Genomic DNA, 12,910 nt, shown 5'->3' with positions numbered 1-12,910 from the left:
TAAGAAAAGCCATTTAAAGAACTGTGAGTAGAAATATTTGTATTTCAATTTGAAAGAATTGACTATAGGAAGGGATTTTAAAAATTCGGAGGTCAGTCCTTTGCCGCTGAAACAGCTTGGAAGCAGCAGAATCTAGGCGGAAGCCATGGACTTTGATCTTTATTGAAGTCTTCCTGAAGGCATGTACAGGCTGGATTGCCCCCCCCCCTTAGGTAGGGAAAAGGGGGTGAATGAACTGTATATATTTTGATCCTGCGTAAAAAGGACTGTGAATTAAAAGCAGCTCTTCTCTGGAAAGCAGACCACCCAGTCAGCAAGGCTAGACTTCCTTGTTATATAGTAGCCAAATTGGGAAAAGGTTACTTTCTTTTTTCAGTCTGAAGATATTTAGTATCTACAAGAGTCTGAATCCTGGAAAAACAACACATGTGATATATTGCCTTTTCTTGATAGGATTGTGACTGTTGTTTCAAATTGTGGGTGAACTTTGGAACTTTTGTTTACATCATTAGCTTCTGTTGACTTGGGCATTTCCTGTGTGATAAAGGTGAGCCTCTGTAGAGGCTGACCTTGAAATATGGCTGAAACAAGAAGTGGGAAAAATAACAGAAAGAAAACCATCCAAAGGCCAAGAGCCCATTGTTGAATTAATTCAACAGATGACAGTTGAATTAAAACAGGAAATAAAAACGAACAGAGAAGTTCTGGACTGGATGACCCTTGTGATCTCTTCCAACTCTATGATTCTATGATTCTAAGTAGTCGACACCATTAAGACTCAGATGGATGATTTCAAAAAATTGTTTGGGGAACTTAGACAAGAAGTGAAACAAGTAAAATCAGACATTTTAAGTTTGGGTGCCAGGGGGGAGGTCCTGGAGGAAGCAGAAACTAAAGCAGATACCTGATTGCTGGATTTGGAAAGTACACAGGAGGCTGCTCAAGATTCAATTGCATTTTTGCAGATGAAAGAAAAGGAGACACATTTGAGACTAAGAGTGGTACCAGAAGGAGAAAGTGGCAATCTAAAGGACTGGTTGATGCAGGACTTGGCTTCCTGGTGGGATCTGGATGGGGAAGAACTCAACCCTTGGATTTTGAAGGCTTTTATATATGGAGCTAGAAGGAAAAGGGATAGTAATGTACCAAATGGTTGTTTAATAGTTTTAAAAACTAAAGAACAGAGAGATGAGATCCTGGGCCACCACTACAGGAAAAATCTTAAGATTCAAGAGCAACCGGTAATATTGTATAAGGAGATCCCCAAGCGTTTTTTTTGGATTATAGACTCCACTATTTGGATCCTACTCATCATTTGAGACAGAAGCAGATTCCTTTTCAATGGGAATTCCCCCCAGGAATCTCCTTTACATACAAGGAGAGAAAACAAAGAATCAGGACACCTGGAGAGATGTGGAGTTTCCTTGATAAACATACAAAAGACTTTGAAACTAAGCCAAAACCAACAGGAACAGCAGAGTAAACTTACACCTTTTTTCTTTCCAAAACTTTAGTTCAAAATGGCTTTGAAAGTACTTTCTTGGACTGTAAATGGTTTAAATATACGTGCTAAAAGGAATCAAGTACAGCATGTTTTATTGAAGCAGAATTTGGATGTAATTTGTCTACAAGAAATGCATGTTGCTAGAAATCACAGGAAAATTCTACAAAACAAATGGTTAGGCTTAGAGTTTATCTGTTCAGAAGAGAGAGTGTGATATATGTTAAAGAGAAACTTAGGTTTATTGCTGTTGAAATTACAGCACAGGGTGAAAAACTCTTAATTGTTGGAATCTATGCGCCAAATGATGGTAATGTGGGGTTTCATAAAAACCTGGAAACAAGACTGTTGGATTATTTGGACTATAAAATAGTGCTACTGGGAGACTTAAATGGAGTGGTCTCCACCTTGATGGATAGAACGCAAAGGCAGAAGATTTCAAATGAAGGAAGATTGCCAAAAGTCTTTTTTGAGTTGGTGGACAATTTTGATTTATTGGATATCTGGAGATGGAAGAACACATTGGAAAAGGATTTTACGTTTTTCTCAGATGCAAATCAATCGTTTAGTTGTCCAGACTATATCTGGATAACCAAAGACTTGGTCCCAAGGGTGAACAAGGCAGGTATCTTCCCAAGGATATGTTCAGATCACAATCTGGTTCTGTGGAATGAAAGATGTCTCTGCAGGGTTCTTTCAGATGGAGAATGAATGATGCTTTCTTTAGGAACAAACAGACTGTTAAGAAGGCCCAGAAGACCCCAAGAGACTATTTTGACACTAATATGAACAACAACATTGAATTGAGGGTTGTTTGGGACGCAAACAAAGCAGTCATGAGAGGATTTCTAATTCAGCAAAATTCAATTAGGAATAAGATCCAGAAAGACAAAAAGGAAAACATATTGCTTCAGTTGAAGGAAAAAGAGAAAAAGGTAAGAAGTAATCCAAATAATCATCAGATTCAAAAAGAAATTAAAGCCTTGCAAATACAATTTTCTCAGATTATAAATCAAGAGATAAGAATGGAAAGTTAAAATGATGAAACAAATATCTTTTGACTCTGCAAATAAATGTGGGAAATGGCTTGTGTGGCAGTTGAAAAAGAGGCAGAATCAAAATACAATAACTCATATTGTGAATGAAGGAAAAACCATTGAGAACCCAGCAGAGTTTAGAAAAAAATTCCAGAAATATTATTGGCATTTGTATAAAAGAGAAAAGGAGGACAATTGGTAAAGCTCCAGGCCCGGATGGATTAACAGCCAAATACTATAAAACGATGAAGGACTGGCTAGCCCAAACTTTGATGGAAGTTTGCAACAATATATTGAGGGGAGGCCAAGCACTGCAGACCTGGAAAGAGGACTTTATTACTCTGATCCCTAAACCAGATGCAGTTGGAGCTCAAGTTAAAAATTACAGACCAATCTCCTTACTTAATGTGGATTATAAAATCTTCGCTAATATCTTGGCAAGAAGGCTGAAGATGGTTTTAAATGAGTATATCAATAAAGACCAGGCAGGATTTCTCCTAGTAGACATATGAAAGATAATGTTAGAAATGTTCTTGATATTTTAGAACTGTTAGAGCAAAAGAAGGATTGTAAAGCTATTGTGGTGTTTATTGATGCAGAGATAGCCTTTGACAATATTTCTTGGAGTTTTATGAAGACAAATTTGTATAATATTGAGAACTTTTTAAATGCTATAAATGTAATCTATTTGGAGCAGAAGACAAAGATTATAGTAAATAATATGGTATCAGAGGAATTAAGAATAGAGAAGGTCTCCCCACTTTTATTTATTTTAGTCCTGGACGTGTTGCTGAATATGATAAGAAAAAATGGAGAAGTTAAAGGTATTGTTGTTGGGTCAAAGCAATTTAAATTAAAAGCCTTTGCTGATGATATAGTGCTGACATTACAGAATGCAGAATCCAGTGCAAGTAGAGCACTGGAATTGATACAGGAATTTGGACAATTTGCAGGTTTTAAACTGAATAAGTGTAAAACCAAAGTGTTAGGTAAAAATCTAGCTGCTGAGGAGATCGCCAGGATAGAAGAGAATACTGGTTTGAAATTTGCTAAAAAGGTGAAATACCTTGGTGTGAATTTGACTACAAAAAATTGAATCTTTACAAAGATTATTATGCTAAGTTACAGAATGAAATCAAGAGGGATTTGGATATATGGTCAAATTTGAGGTTATCATTTTCGGGCCAAATATCTGCTGTAAAGATGAATGTTTTGCCCCAAATGCTGTTTTTATTTCAAGTGTTACCCATCATAGATAACATGAAATGCTTCAAAGAATGGCAAAAAGTATTATCCAAATGGGGAAGAAACCAAGAATAAAGTATAAACATTTAACAGATATGAAAGAAATAGGTGGCTTCTCCCTGCCAGATCTAAAAATTTTATTATGAAGCAGCTGTTTTTTGTTGGTTGAAAGAATGGTTTATGTTGGAAAACACTGATCTGTTAGATTTGGAAGGATTTGATAATGTATTTGGATGGCATGCTTATTTATGGTATAATAAGATATTGACCCATAGTGGTTTTTAAAACCATATAATCAGAAAATAATTGTTTAATGTTTGGATTAGATATAAAGGTTTACTAGAAAGAAAAACACCTATGTAGATTTCACAATTAGAGGCTAAGGCCCATAAAAAATTAAACATGGAAACCAAGTGGTTGAAATATAGTGATCTCTTAACGGAAGATGACAATAAATTTAAATTAAAGTATTGTGAACAACTTTAAGATAAATTAAATGACTGGTTGCAATATCACTAGATTAATGAAATATTCAAGGCTGATAATAAAAATACTGGTTTTCAGTCAGAAAAATCCAGATTGGAATTGGAATTGCTGGACATGAGAAGTAAAAATCTTTCTAAGATATATAATTTACTGTTGGAATGGCATACGAAAGATGAACAAGTGAAATCGGTAATGATTGGATGGGTTAAGGATGTGGGGCACAATATTATGTTTGAAGATTGGGAGAAATTGTGGGAAAAATGGAATTAAGTTTACTGCATGTACTGCTTTGAGAGAAAATATAATGAAAATGATGTGTAGATGGTATATAAGACCTGCAAAACTTGCAAAAATGTATCGTACATCTGATTATAAATGTTGGAAATGTAAAGAAAAGTAAGGAACCTTTTACCACATGTGGTGGACGTGCCCCAAGGAAAAAGACTTCTGGGAGAAAATTTATAATGAGATGAAAAAAGTGTTGAAAAACACTTTATTAAGAAACCAGAAGCCTTTTTATTTGGAATTGTAGGAGGGGAAATCCCTAAAAAGTACGTAACATTCTTTTTATATGCCACAACCGCTGCAAGATTATTACTGGCAAAGAGCTGGAAGAACCAAGAGATACCAACTATAGATGAATGGCAAATGAAGATGATGGACTTTATGGAACTTGCCGAGCTGACTGGAAGACACCGTGATCAGGGAGAAGACGCGGTGGAGGAATATTGGGGAAAAATTAATTGTATTTGAAAAAATATTATAGTATTTAGTTTGCCTGAGGATTTAGTTACAGGTTTTTTTGTAATATTTTTGTGAAGTAGGTAGAATAGAGATTTAAAAAAAAATGTAAAGAAGTTAGTATATAGAAACTGTTTAAGATGATTAGATAGATGAAATTCAGATGGGGGGATCGGGGGGAGTCATTCAATAAGGTAATGTTAGGTAATTGTAAGAAAAACATAATTTTCTCTTTTTTCCTTTTCCTTTCTTTACTTTAAATATTTTAATATTTGTTCTTGTGTATTATGTTGCATGTTATTTGGATCTTACAAATACAGTTGGTTAATACACGAAGTACAGTTGGTTAATACACGAAGAGTCGCATAACTCCCATTGTTATAATTGCAATAAAGGAACAAGTGGTGCATGCTCTGGTTATCTCCCGCTTCGACTACTGCAATGCACTCTATGTGGGGCTACATTTGAAGGTGACCTGAAAACTACAACTAATCCAGAATGCGGCAGCCAGACTGGTGATTGGGAGCAGCCGCCAAGGCCACATAACAACACCAGTCTTGAAAGACGTACACTGGCTCCCATTATGTTTTCGAGCACAATTCAAAGTGTTGGTGCTGACCTTTAAAGCCCGGTATACCTGAAGGAGCATCTCCACCCCCATCGTTCTGCCTGGACACTGAGGCCCAGCACTGAGCGCCTTCTGGTGGTTCCCTCACTATGAGAAGCGAAGTTACAGGGAACCAGGCAGAGGGTCTTCTTGGTAGTAGCGCCAGCTCTGTGGAACGCCCTTCCCATCATATATCAAAGAAACAAGCAACTATCTGACGTTTAGAAGGCATCTGAAGGCATCTCTGTTGTTGGAGAGGCAGCTTGGTGGGGGGAGTATGGGGCAATTTCCCGACCAGGAGGCCAAAGGCAGCGCCATCACTTCCTGCTTCCACCCCAACACAGGCAGGGGCTGCTCTGCGAACGTAGCTCTAGAGACGCGCGCGTTCGACACGGAACCCGAAGTGTCTATAGGTCGGAAGTTTCCAGGCGGCCGAAAAGACCCCTTGAAAAGTGGGAGGTTTTCTGAAGGGGAGGAGGCGTGTTAGTCGATTAACCCCCACCTCCGATATACTCCGCTTTATATTGCAGGGAAGAAAACCGTAACAGCGAGCAAGGGAGGCGAAGGTCCAGAGAGGACAAAGAGGTAAAGAGGCTGCGTGGAGAAAGTGGGCAAGGGGGGGAGATCGGGAGAAAAACGCAGAGACCCCTCCCAGAAACAGAGCCATAGCTATGAGGGTGGGGCTAGCCGGGTGTTGTTTTTCCACACCTGATGAATCTCCCAGAAGGGCGCCATTGAGGATGTTTTTGTGTGGATGCAAATGTCTCAAAGTTGGTCTTTGACTCGGGTGAAATAAAGCCAAGTTTCACCCCTGCCCGCAAAAAAAGCCCCTCTCCTGGGCCTCATAAGCAGGGGCTCCGATCCCCGCAATCCAGCTGCGAAGTGGGGGCCCAACACCGGCAGGGATTGCGTGTCACGATCTCCTTTGGAGCCCCCCCCATCACCACCCATGTTTCTTTTTCCTGGGGGTCCAAGAGATGCTCAAGGCCCCCGATCCATGCAATCCAGCTGCCACCTCCTTTGCAGCGCCCTCCCCTCCACACACGTCTCTTTTTCCTGGGGGGTCAAGCGATGCTCGGCCTTGGCGGGAACGGAAACGTGATGCCCACCAAGGGGGTCCCACGAGGACCTCCTATCCCCAAGCAAGGTTGCATTGACACCCCCCTGCCGCCGCCGCCGCCCTATGTCTTTTCCTGTTGGCAGGAACCCCTGTGCCTTGATGGAGAGACGGAGTCCACGAAAGGGTTAAAGGAAGTGAAATGGGCCTGGATAGAGACCCCCCCTCTCCCTCTCCCCCCTCCCTCCTCGTCTTGGGAGGCCCCTGCGGATGGAGAGCTTGGTGCGCCCGGGAGAGATTCGGCGCAGAGGGCGAGGGGTGAGCGGTGCCAAGGGGGGTGTTTCTGAGAGCAGGGGAAACTGTGGGACGGAGGGAGGTGGGCAGAGGAAACTGGGGGCCTGAGGGAGGAATGGCGGCATCCCTGGGGGATAGAAACCCAGCCGAGCAGAGAGGGAGGGAGGGAGAGGGAGAGAGAGAGATTCCTTTTGGAGAGATGTCTCCACCCTTGGGCGCTGGAGGAGGAATCTCTGGTGGTGGGTCTGCCTTGGCTTCTGCCTCCTGCCAAGGAATCTGATCCCCCCACCCTTTCCTTCCTGGAAGCTCCATCCTCTCCCCATGCTCTGGGCTGCATTATACCAAGTCCACCTTGGAGAGGAGAAGAGAGAAAAATCTGGAAGGTCCTGAGAGGGAGGAGGGAGGAGGAGGCCTTCTTCTGGAACCCCCTCCCAGGAAGTAGCCAGAGACCTTATCCTCTCTCTCAGGCTCCCATTCCACTGCATGGTTAATTGATGATGATGATGATGTACACCAATCCAGGAATTTTGGGAAAGGATGCTATAGAAAAGCTTTCAGGGTTTATCTATAAGTATATCCTGAAGGCATTTCTATTACTTTTACTTTTTGTAGGCTATGTCAGAGTGAGTGAATCTATTAGCATCCAAAGATCCATGAGCTGTCCCAGTCTGGGGCATTTCCATGATAGACAATACCTGTGGCTGGAGGTTCTACACCCAGGGCTGTGCACCTGCAGGCCAGGAATTGCCACTATTACAGGCAAAGGGTGTGAGCTTGCCAAAATTACACACAGTATGCGAGTGAGAATTCCAAAAATAACTACGCAAAATCTACAGAGAGACTTGCAGGATACTGGAGATGCGAGTATTCCTGGTCCAGAGTCCACATCCTCAGCCTGCAACCCACAAATGCAGAGACCATAATAATTTTATTAGCCCTTAACGGGACACCAGATAGTTTCTTCAAAAGATGAATATTTTGGAATGCTTTTACAGTGACATAAATGTCGCTTCCATTTTCCTTATTCCGTACAGGAGAGACTCTGATCTGCAAGTCTGAGCTCAACTCCTCGCTTGAAACAGAAAAATACAGAGACTTTGTCCTGGACCAATTGAGAGGTATGTCCTTCCTCTTCACTAGGAGACTGTATCTTTGTAGGTCTCGTTTCAGTTTGTGAGAACTTAAGAGAAGTCCTGCTGGATTAGGATCAGGGCCCACCTTGTCCAGCATCCTCTTCTCACAAGAATCAGCCAAGAAGAAAACCCCCAGCAGGGCCATTAGCAGCTGTCTCCCCACTCAGGATTCCCAGCCCCAGGGATTCAGATGAATAATTCCTTCGTAGGGGAGAGGGAAACTAATAGATGGGAATCGAAGGACTGCTACTGAAATGGTGGGTGGTTCTGACAAGGTGGACACGATGGAGCCTCCTCAGGAAGTAAATGGTGCAGGATTAGGGAATGTGTGTAGTTGGTAGGAGTGTATCAGGACGATGTTACACATCACGGAGGAAGGAGGAAACAGAATACAGATATTTAGCTTTTTCAGAGGAGGAGGAGGATGGAGAAAGTGTGTCCCTCCAGATGTTGTTCCAGTACAACCCCTATCATCCTTGGTCGTTGGCCATCCTTGTTTGGGCTGACGGTACTAAGAGTCCAACCACATCTGGAGGGCCAGAGGTGCCCCACCTCAGCATGGATGGTTCCTCTAGGGGCTCAGTATCACTTGGGAGGTCAAGGTGGGTGTGGATACCAAGGGTTACTGAGACACATTTTCAGGGATTATGATTGATACCTAGACTCCAAATCCAAGGTGCCAACACTAAACGAAGGTCTTGATGGTACCCTCAAAGATGTCTGGTTCACATTCCAGAAGATGTTCAGGGGATAGATCTGAAGGTTCTGAAATGAGTTTCAATCAAGATTCTGAGTTACAATTCAGGCTGAGAAATGGAGGCAGGGATCATAAATGTCATCTAAAGATGCCCCCCCCCCACTCTCTCTTCTGGTGGAAACATTTGTGATTGCACTTCCTCCCTCTAAAGTCAGATTCCTTCCTTCCATCCCCTCTTGTTGACATCCATCTGCCTCGAGACACAATGTGTCTCGAGACACCTCAATTCCTCTGCAATATTGGCCTTAAAAGCCCATCTCATAAGCTCAAACGAGATCCACCACTCTCTATCAATATATCAGCAAATTGCTGCATCTCTCCTTCCGATATTAACTAACCCCCCCCCCCGGCACGTCCATGACCCCTGGGTCTCCCTCCTGGTTCGACCAAGAATGCAGGCAATGCAGAACCAACCTTCGACATCTCCAGGCAGCTTTGAAATTGGGCTCTACCAAGAGCAAAATTGAGGTGGTTGCCCAACTCTGTACACATTATAAACAGCTTCTTAGATACAAGAAACTACTCTTCGCAAAAGCATGCCGGATAGAACTGGATGTTGCCACCACACGTCGAGATGATAAGAAATTCTGGCAAATTATTAAAATGGGGCTAACCACCTCCGCCGTCCCGTGTAACAATATCGTGGAAGCCAGCTGGTATAAGCACTTCTCCCATCTTTATTCTGCTCCCTTCCCTAATCCATCTATAACCCTTTCCACAGCTAGCAGATCCGCCCTTCCATTGTGGGACCCAGTCCCCCCAGAGAAATGCTTTCAGCTGATTGGCTTGTTAAAGGGAGGCAAATCACCTGGGAAAGATATGTGATCCCCTGAAGTATTCCTATCAAATCAACACTGGTGGGCAATTATATTGGCCCCTATATTCACTGCCATAAATTCCTCCCTCACGATACCGACAAACTGGAAACAGAGTATAATCATTCCAATTTACAAAAAAGGAGATCCCCAAGATCCTACCAACTACAGGCCTATCAGCCTACTAGATATAACCTACAAGATCTACGCCAGATTTCTTCTCGAGAAGTTGACCAACTGGGCGGATGACATCGGCCTACTCCACCCAGAACAAGCTGGCTTTCAGAAAGGCCACAATACTTCAGGCCACTGTCTAGTCCTCCAAACTCTGATTGACAAATACCAAACAAAGTTCAATTCCAAGCTATATGTTGCCTTTGTCGATTTATCCTCTGCCTTCGATTCCATGAACAGAACCAGACTTTGGCAGAAGCTAACTACAACCAACACAGACAAAAGGCTCTTATGGCTGCTAATGGAAATTCACTTGGATATAACTGCCAGAGTGAAATGTGGACCCCTGGGCGCTCTCTCCCGTCCCTTTCCACTAGCTAGAGGTGTCAAACAAGGCTGCCTTTTGGCTCCTTTTCTCTTTAATTTTTATATAAACGATATAATAACAGCTATTAAAGCCTCTAACCAACCTGCCCCGTCTTTGCAACAAGCAAAAATACCCATCTTATTATACGCTGACGACATGGCAGTCCTTTCGCTAACGAAGTTGGGACTCAACAACATGATGAGAGGGCTCATGCAATTTTGCGAAGAAAACTTCCTAAAAATTATTTTTTCTAAAACAGAAATTATCCCCTTCGGCACGATAAAACCAAATCCATCATGGAATGTTGCAGGCCACACCATTGACCAATGCTCGGTCTTTCAATACTTGGGCATTACTTTCCACCACAGATCATCCTGGACAGCCCATTTAAACACGACCATCCTGGCCGCTCGCTGATCCGTGGGTGCCTTAGTGAAATTCTTCTTCGCAAAAGGTGGGCAGCTGGTGGTGCCAATCAGAAAGATCTACCTTAGTAAAATCCCCCCAATGTTGCTTTATGGGGTGGAAATATGGGGGTGGAACCTGAATATCCTCCAACGACTGGAGTCTCTGCAAAACCTTTTGGCAAGAAAGATCTGGGGCCTCCCTAATGGGACAATGGCGGCCCAACTGAGAATGGAACTGGGTCTACCATCCATCGTAGCAAGAGCCCATATCAGGATAATCACCTTCTACAAATCGCTTGCTGAAACTCCAAATTTTCTATTAGCTAAACAAGCCTTCTTAGCCTTTACCGGCAGCCGCACCTGGTCAAGGGGCATGGAGAGCATCTGCGATCGCTACTCCCTTCCAGACTTCGCTGCCCTATCCTCATGGGACAAAGACAAAATTTGCGACTGGATTCTTGCCAGGGACGCTGCCCTTGATCAAGAACTATCTATTGCGGCCAGACTTTCCACGTGGTTTCCCCGTGTGAAGGTAGTTAGATCTCTGGCCCACTATCTGAGTGATCTGATAAACCCTTCGCTAAGAAGGGCCTTTACATTAGCTCGATTTCATGCCATCCCCACAGCATTCTTACAGGGCGTATTTTCCAATACTCCTTCGGATCTTCGGCTCTGCCCATGCAACAAAGGAAAGACAGAGGACTTTATTCACTTTTTCCTCTACTGCCCATTATATGTCTCAATAAGACCCAGGCTTGTCCCTCTAATCCCACGGACTATCGCCAGGGACGTGGACCGCATGGAATTTCTACTGGCGGATGCCAACCCCTTGATTTCACGTGGAGTGGCCATCTATACATTACAGGCCCTGAAACTCAGGTCCACCTTTTTGGCTAACTTGCCCTAGCCTCAGCCCCATGTATTTTCTTGACATGGACACTGTCGACATGCCCTGCTATTGTTCTTCATTTTACCGGTATTATCCAACAGATTTTACATCTAATGTTTTAACTGAATCTGTAGTATTCCCTGAATAACCGCGCCAGGCAACTGACTGGTCTTTTGCTATGTGCTATGGCCACATGGATAATGCAGTAAATAAAATAAACTGAATTGAATTGACTCAGTCACTGGCAGAATCTGGGAGTGGCCCCTTCCAGCTACGTCCCCAACATAAGAATTTTGGCACCCTGAGTCACCTCCTCCCCTCTTTGCATTTGACACCTCTGCGCAATTGGGGCAATGGAAATGGCGTGCCTCCCTCTGAGACGGCTTGGCGAGGGGAGCGCGGGATCTCAGTAGCATCCCCAAGCCCTCTCCCCACCGGGCTGCTCTGTCCCCGCCTCTCCTCGCTGGAAGTTGAGCTCTTTCCCCCACTGGAGGAACTGCTACTGCTCAGGAGTTGCTGGGGCTCTCTATAACCCAGTGGGTCATCCGACACTCTCCTGAGTATGGGCGGCAGAAGGTGGCACTGCGGCTCTCTGCTCTCTCCAGCCCCTTCCACCACCTTCCTCAGCACCAGCGGTAGTGGTGTCTCCCTGACATGCAGCATAAAAAGTAACAGCTTCATCTCATGAATGAATCAGTGCTACATATCCAAGGCTAAAGTTTCCATTAAGTACAGTTATATATTGATGGTTAATATCGAGCTTCTTAATTGTGACACATATTCCCCATTGAAATAGAGGTGGTACGTCCAAGAGTCTCTGGTCAGCGACGCAAATGGGGGATAGGACAGGGAGAGAGGCTTGGGCAGAGAATTTACACTAGGGTACTCCTGTGCCAGAAAATGGGCACGAGATCCGGTGGCACATACTTTAATAATTATAAATAGTAATTGGGATGAGTGGTAATTGAACTTGATGTGTGTCATATTCCTTTGTTCTCTCCCTTGAAATCCCAACAGGATTTTGTCTCCCTGCACTCTGAAGCAGACGGTGGAGAAGACAGGCAAGAATTCTGGGGGGCCACCTGTAATTTCAAAAGGAATAACGAAAGAAACCATTTAAATGTGTAGAGTGTGGAATGTGCTCCAGTCAATGAGCACAATTCTTTCACATTAATTAACTGAACCAGATAGCGTCAATTGAAACCTTAATATACACCTACAGACTCACACAGGGGAGAAACCATTTAAAGGTATGGAGTGTGGAAAGAGCTTAAGTCAGAATGGAAACCTTACACAACATCAACAAACTCACAAAAGGGAGAAATCCTTTAAATGTATGGAGTGTGGAAAGAGTTTCAGTCGAAGTGAATCCCTCAGAACACATCAGCGAACTCACACAG

The 12,910-nt window shown here is 43.3% G+C and overlaps 2 protein-coding genes and 1 long non-coding RNA gene across 3 annotated transcripts in view; 2 read left to right on the top strand and 1 right to left on the bottom strand.

The window, feature by feature from the left end:
• Positions 1 to 12,910, bottom strand: part of LOC117042197 (zinc finger protein 658B-like) — a 240,752-nt gene that overhangs the window by 93,447 nt on the left and 134,395 nt on the right. The gene's annotated exons all lie outside the window — the stretch shown is intronic.
• The window catches only part of LOC117042191 (zinc finger protein 850-like), a 32,029-nt gene that overhangs the window by 2,304 nt on the left and 16,815 nt on the right, over positions 1 to 12,910 (top strand). The gene's annotated exons all lie outside the window — the stretch shown is intronic.
• On the top strand, positions 6,155 to 12,741 carry LOC117042244. Its single transcript, XR_004426060.1, has 3 exons — positions 6,155 to 6,202; positions 8,003 to 8,086; positions 12,528 to 12,741. It is a non-coding gene; the product is annotated as an uncharacterized LOC117042244 (long non-coding RNA).

Source organism: Lacerta agilis, chromosome 2, assembly GCF_009819535.1.
Source record: "Lacerta agilis isolate rLacAgi1 chromosome 2, rLacAgi1.pri, whole genome shotgun sequence".
Classification (NCBI taxonomy): domain Eukaryota; kingdom Metazoa; phylum Chordata; class Lepidosauria; order Squamata; family Lacertidae; genus Lacerta; species Lacerta agilis.
Note: the sequence above shows the minus strand (reverse complement) of the source record. Positions and strands in the feature narration are given on the sequence as shown.